The sequence below is a fragment of the Apodemus sylvaticus genome, chromosome 2 (assembly GCF_947179515.1).
Source record: "Apodemus sylvaticus chromosome 2, mApoSyl1.1, whole genome shotgun sequence".
Classification (NCBI taxonomy): domain Eukaryota; kingdom Metazoa; phylum Chordata; class Mammalia; order Rodentia; family Muridae; genus Apodemus; species Apodemus sylvaticus.
In genome coordinates, this window is record NC_067473.1 from 121,722,718 (window position 1) to 121,741,737 (window position 19,020).

At 44.9% G+C, this 19,020-nt stretch overlaps 1 protein-coding gene across 1 annotated transcript in view; it reads right to left on the bottom strand.

Moving 5' to 3' along the window:
* Positions 1 to 19,020, bottom strand: part of LOC127678063 (IQ motif and SEC7 domain-containing protein 3-like) — a 213,067-nt gene that overhangs the window by 52,948 nt on the left and 141,099 nt on the right. The gene's annotated exons all lie outside the window — the stretch shown is intronic.

Here is a 19,020-nt window from a genome sequence, read left to right on the forward strand (position 1 = left end):
TAATTAACAATATGTATATTTGTGTCAGATGCCCTAATGTTAGATGACACCCCCATCTCCATATGATCCACAATAGAATCTAGATAAACTACAAAGTGAGTTTACAATGGCTTAGATGTGGTTTTCCCCTCAAAGTTCTGTATGTCTGTTACCCCCAGTGGGTAACACTGATCTGAGGGGCCCTCAGAAGACTAGGCCTGATAGGATAATAGGAGTCCTGGGGGTGCCCCGGTCACAATAGACGGTGTCTCTCTGAGGCTTCCTGTGGCTACATCAGCCCTCACACCATAGGCTGTTTCAAGTGAAGCCACTCATGCTTCGGCTCCTTCTACATAGGATATCTCCCTTTCTGTGTCTTTTCCACGATATGATGTAGCAAGGCACCCTCACAAAGATGCCAGTGCCACGTTGGCTGGACCTTCTGCTGCCAGGATTGAGCCTCATAAAGCCCCTGCCTGTGTAAGTTAGTCTGCCTCTGGTATTTTGTTTTAGCAATGGAAATACACTGAGACAAACTTTTTAAAGGGCGACAAAACTGTTTTGCTTTATCTGTGTTGCTGCTTTTAAAGAAATAAATGGCAAACATTTCATATACCCACAAAGTAGGCAACAAGCTGAGACAGGAGGCCAGGTTTCTCTTCAGTGTGGTCCAGCACAGCCTGGCTCCCCATGGGTACAGAGGAAGGGGCAAAACGATCTGGCCAGGATCTGTGTAATGACCCTGATGGAGCCCAAACGTGGAGGGTGTCTGGGACAAGGTATGGGCTATTAAGTTGACATTCTGCTAAACTCCACCTAGGAAGAAATGAACGCCTGTGGCAGCCTCTTCAATCACCCAGGGCTCCGTTGGGCAGTGAGAGGGACATCCCCAATGACTCGTTCCTAGCGATGAACCGCTTGCCCTCGAAACTGTAAAAACAGTTTCTGGCTCTCCTGTGTGCTCCTCAGTAGACATTCCCCTGGCAAAGGAACACTGTGAAGCGCTGGGCACACAGAACTGCTGCCAACTGCTCCGCTTAGGGACCTGGCTACTTGAGCTAGCCAGGAGTCTGCAGCAGCAGTGACCTTCAGAGCCTGTCTTAGTTACTTTTCTATTTCTGTGAAGAGACACCATGACCAAGGCAACATATAAGGAAAGCATTTAATTGGGGGCTGCTACAGTTTCAGACAGTGAGCCCACCATTACGGTGGGTAGCAAGGCAGCAGGCAGGCAGGCACGGTGCTAGAACAGTAGCTGAGAGTTTACAGCTTATTGGCAAGTTGGAGACAGAGGGGCCTGGAATGGGCCCTTGAATCCTCAAAGCCCCCCCATTGACATACCTCTTCCTAAAAGGTCATACCTGCCAATCCTTCCTAAACAGTTCTATCAACTAGGGACTAAGCATTCAATTGTATTAGCCTTTGAGGGCCATTCTCATTCAAACCACTACAGATCCTCTCTCCCGCTCCATGCTCTCCACCTCTCTAGATCCTTAGAATAAAGCATCTGTCGCGATTTCAGTTTGCAGATTATGAAACTGAGGCTCTACAGGGCAAGGGCACACTCAGTCAAGGGCTCTCTGCTCCAAAACCTGTGATCCTCATCCCTGCCCCCCCCTCAAGACTAGGTAGTAATGAGGCAGAGGGGCAGTGGTCAAAGGGACAAGTCTAATCTGCAGCTGTGTCCGTGTGGTTGTGGGCAGGCAAGTAACCTCTCTGGGCTTAGCAACTGTTCCCCAAAGCTAGCAAGTGGTATACCATGATTAGTATCAATTATTTTTCCTTCCAGAGAGCAACTCAGTTCAAAGGGAGATAACATTAAACTAAGAAAAAGCTGACTGTGGTCTGTGATAGAGCTGAATAGAGCAGAGCAGTGAGGCCTCCGTGCACTCAGAGGGAGGAGCTAGAGCGGCGGGCACAGGCATCAGTGAAAGCAGAATGTAAGGTCTGCAGGATTCCCACCAGAGCCCCACTACCCTCAGAAATCTTGCTCAAAGTGAGGGGGCAAAATGGGTCATCTCCTCAGGGCTTGCTGGGGGAACTCAGTGTCCAGTTAAGTCTTCATTTTCTTTTCTCAAGTTACTTTAGCTCACTGCATTTTAATGAATTAAATACAGACCTGGAAACTGGGTAGAACGGCGTTTAAGCAGGAAACAGTTACACTTAAATCTCATCTCCTGTCAGCTTATCCCCCAGTTCCCTGCTACTTCACGAGTTCCTTATAACTCTAGACAACAACAGGATGGTCATGTTATTGCCTTTAGCAGCATCACACGTCCATGGCAGCTGACCCTCTCATGCTGTACCTACCTATCTTAGACCCTTTAGCAGACCCAAGTATGGTGCCTTTATGGACTCATCTGCATATGTTTGGCTATTGCAGCTCTAGCAAGCATATGGCTGGAACACACACCTAACATGCAGGCACTATAGGTACTATATATATTACAGTCAACCAGAGGGAAGTGGGTACCACAGAAGCTGTGTGGATAGAAGCTTGAGGCAGAAAACCATGCCCTGCCTTTAAAAAGCTTGTAGGTTCCTGGTCCTTTATGTGTCACGTAGAGAAGCCAGTGTTGTCATTCATGTTTCACATATAGATTGTGAGGCTAGGGTGTGTGTGTGTGTGTGTGTGTGTGAAGTGAGTCCCAGTAGGATAGTCACACACCATGGGACACAGAACCAGGGCTTAGTGAGCACTGGCTGAATAAAAAGAGAATGGGCAGTGAATGGACTTTGAGTCCCACAGGGTCCTTCCTGGGAACCTCAAACTGTTATGTACCCACAAACTGAAGTGTTCTGAGACAAAAGTGCCAAGGTATTAGGCATGCAGAACACAACCAGGCTGAGGGCAGCGATGAGTGGGTGATGTGGTGGCCTAGCCAGTGGCTTCAGCTAGCTTCTGCAGAGTAGATCTGTCTTAAGAAGATGATAGGCTAGAGGCCTACTTTGGGGCAGCGCTGACTACAAGGTACTGAAAAAGGCAGAGAGAGGGAGATTTCCTTTTCAGTCTACAGTAAGGAGGTGCTTCTGGGTGCTGCATGAGCCAAACAGAGCTCAGGAAGGGACATTAAGCCAGGTCTGCTGAACATGGATGGCTCTGACCACCAAGGGGACAGATTAGGTGATAAACTGGATGTGTAACAGGCATGCAGCCCCAGAGAACTATTCCCTTTCCTAGGCTCAGCAGACAATGGGAGGCTGAGTGGTCACAGCACCTACCCTTGTAACTTTAATTTTTTCAAAGTCTACTTTTAATGATGGTTCCTAATACCTTTAAACTCCTTTTTAGCCCACCAGCCACTAGAGGTAGTAGGAAAAAAGGATATAGGGGAAGCGGACCCATTTAGAAAGGTTCTTTGGAGCAACTCCCATCTATGTTGTCTGGAAATCAGCAGTTCAGTTCACAGGTCAAAAGCAAGCAGCAGCTCGATCCACTCACAAACATTTATTTCATGGATATATCAGCAGTCCAGTTCAGTAGAGTAGGGATAGCAAACAGGAATCAGCAGCAGTGACACAACCTAGCAGAAACAGCCAGGCCTCAGCCTCAGCACAAATCACCAGGAGGGACCAAAGGAATGCCAGAAGACATTGGCTGTGCCTCTTTCAGCAAAGCAAAGATCAGCAAAGACACAAGACCAACAAGCAATCCACAGCTAGCTCTATAAACAAGGCAAGCTCAGTCTCTGTCACTGTCCATTGAGTCCTTTTTATACGTCCTCCAAACATCATGTCTTCCATGTGTCTTGTCTCAGCTAACATCACTCTGCCAATCAGCCCAAGTCACCACAGCATATCACCAGTAGTATTTTGATGTGTTACTCTCTACAGGGTCCCAACAAATGGAGCTCAACTGTGCTTGTAAGGCAAATCAGTACATGTGTGTTGTTAGCAAAGAATCCTTTATCACGTGTCCTTTCACGTGCTTGCTTTAGCAGAACATCCTCTCTCCTGTGTCTGCTTCAGCGAAACGTTCATTCACTAATCTGCCTTAGCCTTTCACCTGCGTCCACTTCAGGAAAACACTCCTTCATTTGTTTGCCCCAGAAAAACACACCACCTAACACAACTGACTCTCCAAAGAATCCTTAAGTTTCCACTTCGTACCTTGGTTCAGGTCTATACAGAGCTACATTTCCATTATAGGGCTGACTAAATCTACAAGGTAAACACTAGCCAGTCCTCTGCAGGAGAGGAGACACATTACAAATGCAGGTAAGTGGATCAGAGAAGGCGTCCTTGAGATAAAAATGTGAGCAAAAACTTGCTGGAGGTGAGGAAACGATATGGAAACAGAGGACAACCAGTGCAAATACAGGGAACAAAAAAGAGTTGAGGCCAAGGAAAGGAAGGGAGCAAGGACTATGGTCATGGAGGTTACTGCAGGGACCTTGAATGAGGAGGAAATGGCAGCAGGATACTGAACAGAGGAGAGACATCAACTGCCCAGGCTTTATGATGGACTTTCTAGCTATTCAGCAGAGTAAGCTCACTGTGTGGAGTGGAGGGAGAACCTGAACCTGTATGGGGCCTACATATAGGAGATGTGGGGCAGAGGAAGCAGTGCCAGGGTCTGACAGGGCTGAGCCCTGACAATACCAGCTGCTGCCCTTAAAGCTGGATGCACTGAAGCATGTACAGGCCCATGCAACAGGCTTCACTTAGTGCTCCAGGACCCTGAGGCTCATCATTATTCCTGAGTGTCAGACTCAAATCAAATTCTTATGGGTCTGGGCACAGAGATTGGTAACCCTATGCAACCCCAAGAGCAGAATGGTGCATGTGTCCCTCAAGAGGTACACTGAGTGCCCTCACACTCTGGGGGCAATGCAGGAATTGACTGTTCTCTTTATTTTAATAAAGACTATTCAAAGCCTTGAAAATTAATTTCCCCTAGGAAGACAATTACATGTCAAATATACACCCGCTGAGCAAATGATTAAGATAAAAACCCAGCCAAGAGGGCTCTGCCCAGGCTGATTCCAAGAAAGGCCTTCAAAGGTCACTGCCAGAGGGTAATGAAGACAGTGTCCACTGGAGGGGAGGGGCCCTCTCCCAACGCTAGCATTTCGAGTCTATTTCAGCATCCTCCATCTCCTAATGAAGGGCATTAACAGTATGACTGGGGACCAACACAGTAGAAAGGGAGGGATATTCATGACTGCATAGCCTGACCTGGTCCATCAGGTAAGGCTAGACTGACCCAATGCCCACCTGAGGGCCTCCTCAGTCTCCAAATCCAAGGTTATATGACCACTGATATTTTAGAAGGCCTGGTCACAACAGACAGTGGAAGTAACTAGCTCAGCCTGTAGGGATGCATGTATCTCCTGGTCAGCCTTTCTCAGTCACAGGGCTGAACATCGTCACAGATCCCTGACTCGGGCCCAGAGAGACGAGGAAGGTAAACTGTGAGGAGGAAAGCAAGGGGTCGAACCCAGTTCAGTGTTCTGTAGCCTCCAGTCACCCTTCACTAGACTCAGAGTCATCAGGAATTAGTGTGTGCAGATCAGAGATAAAACTACCACAACAACCACAACGACAAACCACTATGGCCCCTAGCTTGCTTCTATAAGTAAAGTTATATTGGAACATGTCCCATTTGTTTCTGCATTGAGGGTTGCAGCTCTGAGAACCACAGCAGTCCAAGGAGCACTGCCAGTCAAGCCCTACCTGGCTGTGGGAACTGCAGGTTCAGTGTGGGCCCCTATCTAGAAGTTGCTTAGTCCACACAGGACAGGGCTCTATGAATAAGGCTGTGAGCTAGATGGTTCATATGGCTGGGTCACAGCCATGACTGCAAAGCACAGGAGCCAAGTCACAAACCAGGTTACCTGTCTGTATCAGGAAATAGGAAATGCTTCGGGTCCAGCCTCCTGGGGCTTGTTGAGGCCCACACCATGCTGGCAGTATCAGACTCCTCCTATTCAGAGAGTATGTTTTGCCCCATCTTTCCCCAGCCTCAATTTTTCCTTCTGAAAGAGTGAATATATCTGATGGGTTCCGAGACTCTGCTCTGACAGAATGATCTGCAAATTTCAACAAGTGCCCCAGGCTCTGACCTATTCTTTTTGACACCTGGACAAATAGAAGCTCTTCTATAGAGTGAAGATACTGCTTATCTATCTATTATACGGTGGAGCAACTCCAGGCAGGTCTCCAGTGGGAACACTGGCTCCCCTACCCTTTTGGGGCCTATGCACCTCTCAGCACTATCCTCAAGCATAGTTCTTCCACAGCACTGTACCCCAAGTTCACATGCTGTCCTCACCACCCTACACCATATCTGTCACCAGCTACCTTGTATTTGGCAAGAGCTCCACAGATGCCTCCAAAAACTCCCCTTGCCTCCTTACCTAGGCCACACAGAAACCAGAGGGCTCTTAGCAAAGAATTCAGATGGCACTACTGGCCGTTCATTGCTCCTTCCTGCACTCAGCACAGATTTCTAGCCTGGCTCCACTCCAGTCTTGTTCTTTTATGTTAATTCACCAAATCCTCCACATAGTATCCACTCAAATGTCCTCCTCAAAAATGCCACAGAAACCCTTGCTCTCTGTTGCTTTCTGGAATACCCACCCCGTCACTCTGAGTATTCCTCAGAGACGTTCCCTGACTTCAGCCCACATGAGGGCACTTTGGTATTCCCTGTCACTCACAGCCCCATATTCATTCTCTGCAATGTCTGGGAGGTGTGATAGCAGGCTGAGACTTGGGTGGAATCTGAAGGTGTGGGGACAACCACTCAGAGGCAGTCAATGGAGCCTGGCACCCCAGAGGAAAGACTTGGAGCAGAGTCTCCATCAAATCCCACTTGTGCCTCTGAAGCCGTGTCTTGGAACAGCCCTTCATTTTCAGATCCTTCATCTGTGGATTCCACAACAATCCCTGCCTCTGAGAATTGTGAGGTAGGGAACGTCAGCTCACCACATGCTGGCGCTTGTTATAGGAGGAACCTATACTCCAGAAGCTTCCTCTGAGATGGCAAACACTATAACCTGACTGAGGAAAACTGATATACACACCATGTCTCATTCCATCTAAGCACATGGTATGCCTGCCCATGTCACTGGCATTAGAGACCCTGGAACCAGTTGTAAGCCACCCTGTAAATACTGGGAACCAATCCTGGGTCCTCTGCAAGAGCAACAACTATTCTATCACTGAACCATCTCTCCAACCCCAACTTCTTTGCATTATTTTTATCTGCACTGTCACACACATTCAAAGCCAGAACATGCCTTCAGGGTACTGAGCATGCCCCACTAGATCTGTTTAGAAGTATCTTGCTCAGAAGCAATTATAACTAGTGTTGTTTATTTTCTTGTTGAGACAGTGCCTCACTGTGGCTCAGTGCTCAGACTGGTCTCCAATATTTGAGTTCAAGCAATTCTACTTTAGCTTTGTGGGTGCTCAGTAATATTATACACCATGATCAAGCTCACATGTGCTTTGTAATTTGGGGTTCCAAGGAGCTAAATCCTTTCCATTTATTATTTCATGAGTATGAGAGTACACGACGATATGTGTGTGTGTGTGTGTGTGTGTGTGTGTGTGTCTGTCTGTCTGTCTGTCTGTCTGTCTGAGATGGGGAGGTACATGTGCCATGTTATACATGTGGAGGTCAAAGGACAATTTTGTGGAGTCAGTTCTTTTTTTCCATCTTTTCATGGGTTGCAGAGTTTTAACTCAGATCTCTGAGATTCTGAAGAAAGGACTTTTACCTGCTGAGCCATCCCAATGCTCAAATTTAAAAAATTTTAATTGTTACACAGAAATGTAATTGATTTTTGCAATAATCATGTGTTATATAATGTTACTGAATTCATTTATTTGTTCTCAGAGTTATTTTTGGAAGATTCCTTGGGATTTTTAGGGCACACAATCATGCTGTCTAAACATAGACACAGATTACGTCTTCCTTTTGAATCTGTCTCTCTTGGTTTCCTTACTTATCTCCAGTAATCTACTGACTCACTGTGGAGAAAGACATATTTGCTTTGTTCCCAGCTTTCAGGAGAAACTCCTGTCTGTCCCTTTCAAGTGTGACAGCAGTTGTAAGTGTTCTTCAGATGTTCATTATATGGTTTTATTGTTTCAAGAGGGTTTTGTTGTTGTTTTTGAAAATATTTCACTGTGTGTGACTGACCTGGAACTTACTATTTAAATCACACTAGCCTTGAACAGAGATCCTCTGCCTCCTGAATACTGGGATTAAAGGTATGCAGTGCTATGCCCACCACCCTTTAAGTTTCTAAGCACAAACGTGTTTAGATTCCTCCACTATTAGACTTTAACGCTCCATTACACTCTGCAGTTACATTGGTCTCATCTCTGATATTGATATCAATATCTTTTCTCTTCTGTTTTTTTTTTATGGATCAGTCTGAAAAAAAGTACTTTAATGTTTATAATATTAAAGAACTGGGTTTATTCCCTCTCAGAGGTGCAAGGTAAGTCTTATTGCTAAAGACACTATGTGCTTCAAACACAAAACCTGGAGGATCTGAGCTGGATCTAACCTAAAAGCCTTCTCCCTAAGGACTAGCTTTCATAGTACCAGAAGATAAGATGCAATCTTCCAAAAGAGAGAGGCAACCAATAGTTCTACTCAACCATAGATGCCTGTGAAGCATAGTGATGATCAGTATGACACAATAACCCTAGGGGTGCAGGAGTGGCACTTACATCTTGGCAGTAACCAATAGCTCTCTAATTGGACTTAAGACCTGCTTGACAAGAGGGAAAACATAGCTGGAGCAGGAAACCTAAGCAACTACCCAAGGCTAGTGAAGTCATAGATCCTGGAGAAGAACCTGTAACATCTACTTTATGAACCCAGCTTAAGTACTAGCTACATTCTAAGTATTTACTGGTACATCCACAGTGTAGCTTTCACTCCTTAATAAAGAAAGTTTTCTTTGCAAGAGATGGAGATTATTACAGAAAACCAACTGATCAAAATGCAGAGAACAATTGCATGTATGTGTTCCCAGCTCCATTGATCCATCCACAGCAAAACTCCTGCACCCAAGTCTCTGGAAACCTCTTGGACAGGGGGATCAGGAAGAGCAAGAGAGACAGAGGAAAAGGGTGTCTGCCCTAAGAATGCAACTTCTAGAAATGTCAGAGGAGCTACACTCATGAAGTCCCCACGACCTAAACAAGGCCTAAACAAGCACTCCAACAGACATATTGACATGGAAGGCAGAAACTTCATGGGGCTTCAACCCTAGACAAACAGCTGCTGGCAACTGAGGAATGCTGGGATGAGAGGAAACAGTCTTCTCTGGGAAAAGTTCTCAAGTTAGTTATCCTATACTTGAGTGGTCAGCCTTGAAATCACATACGTACATACAAGTAACATACAGACTGATTGAACAGACTGTATTTCTATAGGTATGGGCGTGGGGGGATTAAAAAAAGCCAAAGACTATGAATTTGAGAGAAAACAAATGGGTGAGTACATGGAAGGGGTTGGAAGGAGGAAAAGGAAAGGCGAAAATGATGTATATATTCATATTTTAATTTCAAAATATTTAAGGATTAGGCTTAGTTTTATTGAATGTCTATATTTTTTCAGTTGCATTGATTTACACTCTGGCATTAATCTTTTTCTCCTATTTCTTTAAGTTTAATGTGTTCTTTAAAAAAACAATTTCTTAAGATGAAAATTAAGTTTATTGATTTGACATCATTTTTCTTTTATAATATTGCCATTTAGTGCTCTAAAATGACTCCTTGTGCACTGCTTCATTGGAAGCCTGTCAATTTTACACATAACCACATACATAACTATATAACTATATATACTTATTATTATTATAGTGTAGGAAATGGAACCCAATGCCTTTGTACATGCTAAGTAAGCTCAGAATCCTACCACTGTTTGGTATACTTTGTATTACCATTTAGCTCAAAGTTCTTTTAGTTTCTGCTTTGATATATGGATAATTTAAAATATATTGTCAAAATCCTAAACTTCCAAATATTATATATATATTCATTTTTAATATTCTTACACTGTGGCTGGACCCACAATGTAATCGTACTCTGTATGATTAGTCCTTTTGAATGTAGTGAGTTTTATTTCATTACGCAGTGCCTGGTAACCCTTGCTGTTTTCCTGTGATCAAATACCTGACAAAGCAATTCAAGGCTCACAGTTTGAGGGGTCAGTCCATCATGCATGGTGGCAGGAGCATGAGGCAGCTGCTCACAAAATCGGCAGTTAGGAAGCAGAGCAGGATGGATGACTGCTGGGACTCAGCTCACAGAGTGACGCTACCCACATTTATGTTAAATATTCAGATCTCAATTAATCCGATCTAGATAATCCTTAACCCATATGGCTGGAAACTTGTTTATATGGTGAGTCTATATCCTGTCAAGTTAGCTGTACTAGCCATCACCTTGGTACATGTATACCTGAGAAGAATGTGTCCACTATTATAGGTGGTGTGTCAGTTGCATCAAGCAAGTTGGTGGTACTGTTTGAATCTTTCCATCCTTACTGATTTCTATGTTCTATATTTGTTCTAGCAAATACTGAAAAGCAGAAACTGAAGTCTCAAATCAGACTGTAGCTTTGCTTTATCAGCTTCCTCCCTATATTTTTAACACTTGTTAAAATTTCAGAACTGCCACTTTCCTTTGCAGGAATTGATTCCTTAATGATCATGAGCTGATCTTCATCTCCAATCATATCCTATATATCTGGGCATCTCTGAAGTCTGCTTTATGTGATATTAACATGACCATTACACTTAATGTACATTACACTCAATGTCAATATGACACATTTTTCCAGCCTTCTGTTTTTAACCTGTTTGGGTTTTTTTCATACTTAAAGACTGGCTCCTGTTAACAGGATATAGTTCTGACTCTAACTGCTCGTTACATGGGTCATGTTATCATGCCACATTTTGTGCCTGAAAGTTCCATGATGGCAGATATCATGCATTTTACCTGCCTGGGTGTTTCTGTATTCAGCTACATTGTGAGCTTTGTCAGAGTTTGGTATGTGGAAACAGACATAACTGTAGGGTCCTGTCATCAAGATTCCTAGCTGGAACTGATCTATGCTTAGTTGAAGAATACTTTTGCTAATGTTCTGTGAATCCTGAGACTTTTCCAGGTTGGCACTTTGTCTGCCTGTGAGTGTCAGATACTTTGATATCTTTAGGACAGTTAATCTAGAAGATTCTTCAGCTTTAGGACTCTAGTGGTGTACTTCTACCCCCTCTCTCTCTCTGGGAGCATGGTTCTCCCTGGTTCTTAGATCAGACTGACTTTTCCAGCCTTAGACTTCTCAGACTCTGGTCCCCATTCCCCAGCTCTCTAGAGTAGATGCATGGCAAAACAGAGGTCACTGTGGGACATCTGTCAGGGGCCACAGACCTTCACTGCCTAAGTGAATAAATGACTGCCAGTGCCTTGAGAACTTGCTTCATAATTTTGCCCTTTTATGGAGGTTCCAGGTGCCCCATTTAATCTAAAACCTGGCTTTGAACATGGGTTTTCTTTTTCGAGGAAACCAAAGAGAACTCTGGAGATTCCAACTTGACCCTGTTACAAGCAGAGAATAGTTTTGCCTTACCTCCTCCCATCCTCTCCTGCCATCCCAAGAATGACAAGCCACATTTTTATATCAGCAGACAACAGGCAGGGGGTTCTGTTGAGAGACTGGAAATGAGCGCAATCCTCTTGCCAGATTTGGTATTGGCATGTAATATCAGCATTGTCATGGCCTTGGTGGGCTTGAAGTGCAGCAGTAATGCTAACCTTGTTCATGGTGGCTGATGAGAGGGACTATGGCAGTGGAAGAAAGGCCGAAGGAGCCAGACTGGTTCTAGTTGGTCAGGACCCCCAGAACTGCCTTCCACTCTGCCCAGGCTGCCTCAGATGCCCAGATTCCAATAGTGTCCCTAGAGCTGAGACAGCAGGAGGCTAACTTCCTGTCACTTTGGGAGCCTTGGGTGGAAAGGAGCTGCTAATCCTTGGGAGGGTACAAATGGATGCGGGGTGATGCCTCAGAAGGGATGCCATCCAGGCCCTGGACCAGACACATTCTGCCTCTTCATACCACACAAGGAGGAGTACCAGTCTAGTTAATTCACAAAAGATCTTTGCAGGGAGTAAGTTTCCATGGCAACATCAGTGAGGCTGACAGGGATGAGGGAACTTGCAGCTTCTCCCTGTGTCAGCCCCTCAGGTGCTGTGTGGCTAATGCCCTTGCCAGGCCCATCTCTGCCTAGCTTTGCTGAAAGGACTAGGCTGCATACAGCCAGTTATATAAGTGGTTGCCTTAGAAGAACTGCTACCCTGAGTCACGTGGCGCTGGCAAACTAGTTCAAGATAATTTATGACTTTGGAATGCTTAGTCTCTAAATACAACAGACAGCTACAACTGCAAACACTTTAAATTTCTGGCCCAGGGGAGATGTCACAGTCCAGTCTGAACTGCATTGGGGCCTGGCTAACAGGGAAGGTTTGTGGAGCAAGTCTGGCTTACCTAACCCCAGACCCATAGAAGGCTACTCTTGAGTCTGGATGAAGATCCATCATTACTCCAGAAGGTTCCTGTGGCACATGCTGACATCTAATTTCACCCAACACATACACATTTTGCTGTTCCCCTCTCTCTGCTGTGTTAGCTTACAAGCTACAAAACCCCACCCTGCCTCAGGGCCTTTGTATATACAGCATCCTCAGCCTACAATACTATTCACACCAGGGAAGAGTTTAGTGCAGGACTGAGGGAGATGATGCCCTGGGAGTATGCCAATAGAGTCCTAAGCTCTGCTCCATCACTGGGACTGGCATGAACAGACCTTCCTTTGCTCTAGGCCTCAGGGTGTCAAGATTCTATCCTGGATTCCCCATTTTGCTAGCAATCAAGGAGACTGGGAAAGGAGAAAAAGAGACTATCATAGACAGGAGACAGAGGAAGAAGCCCTACAAACAGACACTGTGGCTCTTTGGAGAAATAAGCAAAGATGACGTCCATGATGAGTAGAGATATTGAAGTTGGGAAGACAGAAAACAACTGAGTAACTGAGTCAGCCCAAATGTGTATAGCCCCTGTACCGAGTGTGTGGACACAGCAGAGGCTCAGATCTGCCCTCAGTGCATCCTTAGTCTCCCAGTATGATCCAAGCTGGACCAGCTATCAGCACAGACCCACCACTCCTCCACTCTATGCTCACATAAATGCTTAAGGAAAGTCACACTAGCCTACAGCAGGATTCGCATAGGCCAGAAACCATAATGAGAAGAAAAGGGAGATGGGAAGGAGACAGAGAAAATGCTATGTAAGGCATAAAAGATCAAAGGTCCTGGGATTTGTGGTTTTTGAGATGTCCTGATATGTAGTTGAAGAAAGAAGGCCCATGCTGCAAGTACTCCTGGGATACCTGTGTGGTCACATGGGGGAAATAAAGGCATATTATGGCCTCATTCCATACTCAACCCAATTTCAGACACACTAAGGTAAAAAGCAGAGACGGGAAATGTGGAGAAGCAAAAGTGGGGAAAGTGTAGTTGAGGCTGGCATGGCTTTTCAGTGAGGAATATAGCCTTACCTAGCAGAAATCAATCAATAAGTCTAACTGACGATAAGCTAAAAAAAATTCTATATTCACCAAAGCAGGGCCAGCAAGATGGTTCATGTAGTAAAGGCACTTGCTATCAAGCCTAAAGACCTGAGTTCAAAGTCCACAATCCACATAAAAATAGAAAGGGAGAATCCACTTGCACAAGTTATCCTCTGACTTTAGGGTGCACCCTGAGGCACATGCATGCATGCATACACACAGAGTAAACAAACAAACAAATAGAAAACGTGTAAGTAAGCAGAGTTCTGGAATAGCGAGGCAGTGAAGGAGTAATAGTATACATAAAGAGCATACAGACACATAAGGAAACAAAAGGGCGGAATAAGCACTTCTCAAAAGGAGGAAAAGGATACCGCCTTCAGATGCTAAGATGAGTGAACTTAGATGTCAGAGTCAGGATATAGAGGTTCCCTTGGTCCCAACCCTCACCTTTTGCAAGCCTTGGAGATATGAATCCTGTACCTGAATTCTTGCTTGCCCTACTACCAATCCCATGACTTCCTCTTCTGGAAGACTCCAAGTTTTCCTTAAAGGCCACCCTACCATTCCTGGTCCAGGCAGCATCTCTCCCCTTCCCTCTGCTAGAATGACAGAGGTGGAACTGAAGGTCAAAGCCTGCTTCTCTGTTTCCATGACCAGAGGCAGGTTTACAGAGCAGGTTTGTATCTGACACTTTCCTTAAGACCAGCCCCTCAACATGGAACTTGGCATATAGCTAGGAAGGAGCAGGTCTCATCAAACCTCAACCAACTGATGGCCACTGGCTTTGTGGGACTACTCTATTAGGCCATGTGATGGCAGTGAGGGTAAACCCCAGGTACCTTGAGCCCAGGTTAGACCATCCCTCTCTGAGGGTGTCACACTAACACTGAGATGTCCCTGGTGTGGAATGTGTGAGCTGGACAGAAAGGGAACTTCCCAATGAGACAATCACACAGGCAAATGTTCTCAGGAGGAAAGAATGCCTTTGTGACTGCTGAGAGTCCAGAGAGCACAAAGCAGTGGGTTGCAAACTGGCACTCAGAGGCTGTGTGTCTCATCCAGCCAGCCAGGTTACTCTGAGCACCAAGTGGCTGCATATCATGATGGCTAATGGTCAGGTTGTCTATAATGCCTCCAAATCCCAGCATAGGTTCCCAACCCTTTGCCAGGAATAACTGCCACAGGGGCAAGGTTGTACAAACTTTTCAGAACACCCATGGTCCAAGGTCATATCCTACCATGGCCATCTCCCAAGAACACAGGAAACCACCAAACCCATTGTACTGGTTAGTTGTTTTGTCAATTTGACATAGTGGGAATCATCTGGGGAGAGGGAGCTTCAGCTAAGGAATTCACTCTGTCAGAGTGTCCTGTAGGCAAGTCTGTGGGGGCATTTTCTTAACTGACGATTAATGGGGGGCAGCCCACTGGAGATGGTGCCATCTCTATGCAGGTGGTCCTGGGTGAATAATAAAGTTAGCTAAGTAAGCCAGTAAGCAGCGTTCCTCTGTGGTCTCTGCTTCAGTTCTAGCCCCCAGATTCCAGATTACACTCCTGCTTTCACTACCATTCATGATAGGCTGTGATTGTCACCTACAAGTTGAAATAAACCCCTTCCTCCTCAAGTTTCTTTTGGGTCATGGCATTTTATCACAGGGATAGAAACCAAGCCAATACACCCATCTCCAACATGTGCAAATGTCTTTGGACACTGTCAAGAACAACCGTGGGAAGTGGCCAGGGTGGATCTGGCAAGCAAAGCGAGGCTTTCAGTTTTTCTGGCAAAAGAAGACAGCACTTTAGACTAGGGTCAGGCAATGGCCATGGACAAGAGCCAAGGAACGTGTAGACAGGAGGACACAGTGTTGGTACAGACAGAACATGAGAGACTATGTGGCCCAGGGAGGCAAGAGAAAAAGGTAGGCTGGACTTTAGGTGCCATGCATGCTGTTATCTCTAGGATTCTGGGAACCCAGCCACTCTGCATATTGTTTGCTCTTAGGTTCCCTACATTCCAATGAGAGACTCCAGTTTCAAACATAAGTGATGATTTGCAATGATAGTACCATCTGGCCTCCACATACATGAACATGTACATACACATGTTTGAAAAAAAAAAGAAATGAAAGACATGATAAGTTAATAAGGTGATGAGACTCTAAATGAGTTAACATGAGTGAGAGGGTATATATTTCTATCTCCTAACAGGTCTACTTCAGAGGAGTCCCGCACTCCACTTTAGTAAGCCAGAGGACTCTTCTTTCCCAGAGTCACTGTCTGCCTCAGCTGGGACAGAAAAAGATGGCTGGGGAAGAAAGTAAGGAGGGCTGAGAGAGGAGTGTAGATGATGGGGGATCTATGGGCCCTTCCCATTTTCCTCACTGTGCCTTATGTAGCTTTCAACCATTTCCTTCTCAGAGACCCAAGATTTGCCATCAAAGATGGGATAACTTGGAATCCATTGGGCTGTTTTAATAGCAGTTAATTAGGCAGCTAAAAAGGCCATGTGGCCATGAAGGGCAGAGACACAGGCAATACTGCCCTGTCTGAGACTAAATAGGAGTTAAAGGCACACTAGCCAAGGCGTGGTTGCTGTCCATGGTTCTGAAGGCAACCGGCCCTGGAGAGAAGTGGAGTGATGGTGCTTCAGAGTTCAGAGGGTTCTAGAAGCTCTTCCTCACCCATCAGCAGATGCCCAAGACAACACACACACACCTGATAAGGACTAGACCAACTCTGAGACTCAGATTCTCAGACTCAGCCATGACTCAGCACCTGGCCAGCTTGACAGGTGATGCTCACTGTCCCAGAATCCTTGCTAGTTCTGAAAGTACAGATGATGATCTCCCGGGGGCCTTGGGATACTAGAGCTCCAAAGTTGGAGGGTGGCACCAACATTGTTCCCAGTTGACAGACTCCCTTTCTAGTCAGGTCTCTGATGCTTTCCTCTCGTTCTTTCTGTCCTTCATATACCTTTGTAGCCACAGAACCATCAGATAAGAAGAGTGTTTACACTTCTTGTTTGCTTGTTTATGAGCATGTGCACATATACATGTGTAAAGTGCACAAAAAGACCAGAGTGTAACCCTGGGTACTGTTCCTTAGAACCTACCAATAAGAGCGTCTTTTGAGAGGCTTTCTCTGGCGAGAACTCATGGACTAGGGTAGGCTCTCTGGCCAGCAATTGCAGGGATCCTCCTGACTGCCTTCTTGGTGATGGGACTGAAAACATGCACCACAATCTGGTTTGTGTTTGTTTCTTTGTTTACTTGCTTGCTTGGTGTGTGTGTGTGTGTGTGTGTGTGTGTGCTTAATGTGAGAGCTCAAAGTAAGGCTCTTCTGCTTGCAATATAAACACTTTACCCTACTGTCCCTACTCTTCAGACATTCTATCTTTCTTCATTTAGTCACTTGTTTCTTCATGTGAAACAGGGATGCACAGGGCCCAGACTGGCCCCAAACTCACCACATAACTGAAAATGACATGAATTTATGATCCGTCTGTTTCCACTGCTAGATCACAGGGTTGAGCCACCATGTTCAGATTAAATTGTTTTGGTTTGATTTGGTTTTATAAAGATTTATTACAACTTTATTATTTAAAAAACTTTCAGATAAAAAAATTACAGAGTGAAATTAACCATATCTAAAGTCACTACAGCTCAGTGAACTGTACACTTAAAACAGCCATTCTGAAGCTGTACAGCTTCCCGTTGGAGTTTATATCTTCATTGTCAAATATATAGTTTATACATTTATTCACTACCAACCCCCAAAAATTCCATGACAAAGTTAAAACTAGAAAAAGAACTATCCTTATAGTCTTTCATGATGACTCAAGTTTCCATTTACATTCAATCCTTCATCACCTAATATTTAATATTCCCCTTTCTCCTTTGTAATGCTATACTGTATTTACATGTACATATATATAATGTACGTTATAGGTTAAGATCCATATATGGTGAAGAACATGCAGAATTTTTCCCTGCGATTATGTGACCTTAATTAATATTATACATCTATGTCCATCCATTTTTCCCACAGTATTCTGATTTAATTTTTCTTTATAGCAGAACATGCTATATAAGATGGCTGTGCTATTCTCCATACGTACCGTATTTTCATTATCCATTCATCTGTTGGTGGACAACTAGGTTCATTTCTTTGCGGTGGTGAATAAAGCAGTGATAAACGTGGACATGTAAATGTCCCTAAGAAAAGGTGTGGATTACCTAGGTAAAAGGCCAGGTGTGAAATAGCTGGGTCGCATGTCTAAGCCACGTGGATTGGGCTCCATGCCAGTGGCCACTGAAAGAGTCCTGAGTGAGTGTGTGAGTATGAGGATGGGTTTGTGAATGCACCACAGTACCCACATGGAAGTCAGAAGAAACTTGTAGGAATTGATTCTCTCCTACTGTGTGGGTTCTGGGTGTTGAACTCAGGTTTCTGGATGGACAGCAAAGACCTCTGCCTCCTGAGAAATCTCACCAGCCCCTTTCTGGTTTTAAAGGACAAACTGTAGTCACTCCAGAGAAGCTTGCTTGTTAAGCTCATCCTCTGCCTAGTTGTCTACTATGACCCCTGATCCTTCCCAGTCTCAGCTCTTCTTTCACTCAGGGACCATGTTCTTGGCCTTTACATCAAGGCATAATACTGTCTCTTCCGCAGTCAACCTTACTATAGGGACCCATGTCCAATTTCCTTCCCTTCTTGCTACCACGGTTTCTGTATCAAGTGATCAGGACTCCTTTACAGTAGTTTGCCAAAGTGGGAGCCATGGATTTGGAATACTCAGTCTAGGAGAGGGCTGCCCCTCACCCAGGAGCAGGGGTGGCTCACCCATAAAATCTCAACAAGCTAAAATACCAGCACTGAGAACACTTATAACCAAAGGCCTGAGTGGACAAGAAGAGAGTAGACATACTGGTCTCTCTGCCATCATATCACTGGGCTTGGAATCTTGGTTGTATGAAGATTGCTAGGTTGGAAGTGTAGGGGATGGAACACAGCCTCCAAAGAGCAGGGGTTCAGACAGTTTCCATTTACATTCAATCCTTCATCATCTAATATTTAATATTCCCCTTTCTCCTTTGTAATACATACATACATACAAGTATGCATTATTAATATTGTGTATATATATTTATGTACGTTATAGGTTAAGATCCATCAAGCTGCCTCCATCACGTGACACACCACCAGCATGAGAGGTACCTCTGCCCAGTGGACCCAAGTCTCAGAATCTTTTTCTGAAGTGGAAGGTATTGATTAGAGTTAGGGCTCACCCTACCTAGGCCTGGAGATAGGTCCCCCATTTCAAGCTACTGCTGTTACTAGATCCCTGATATCTAGGCCAAGATACCAAGACTTTTCCCAGAGTGAATGCTAAGGCTTTGGAGGGACACAGAGTCTCTGTTGTTACCACCACAGGACTGTG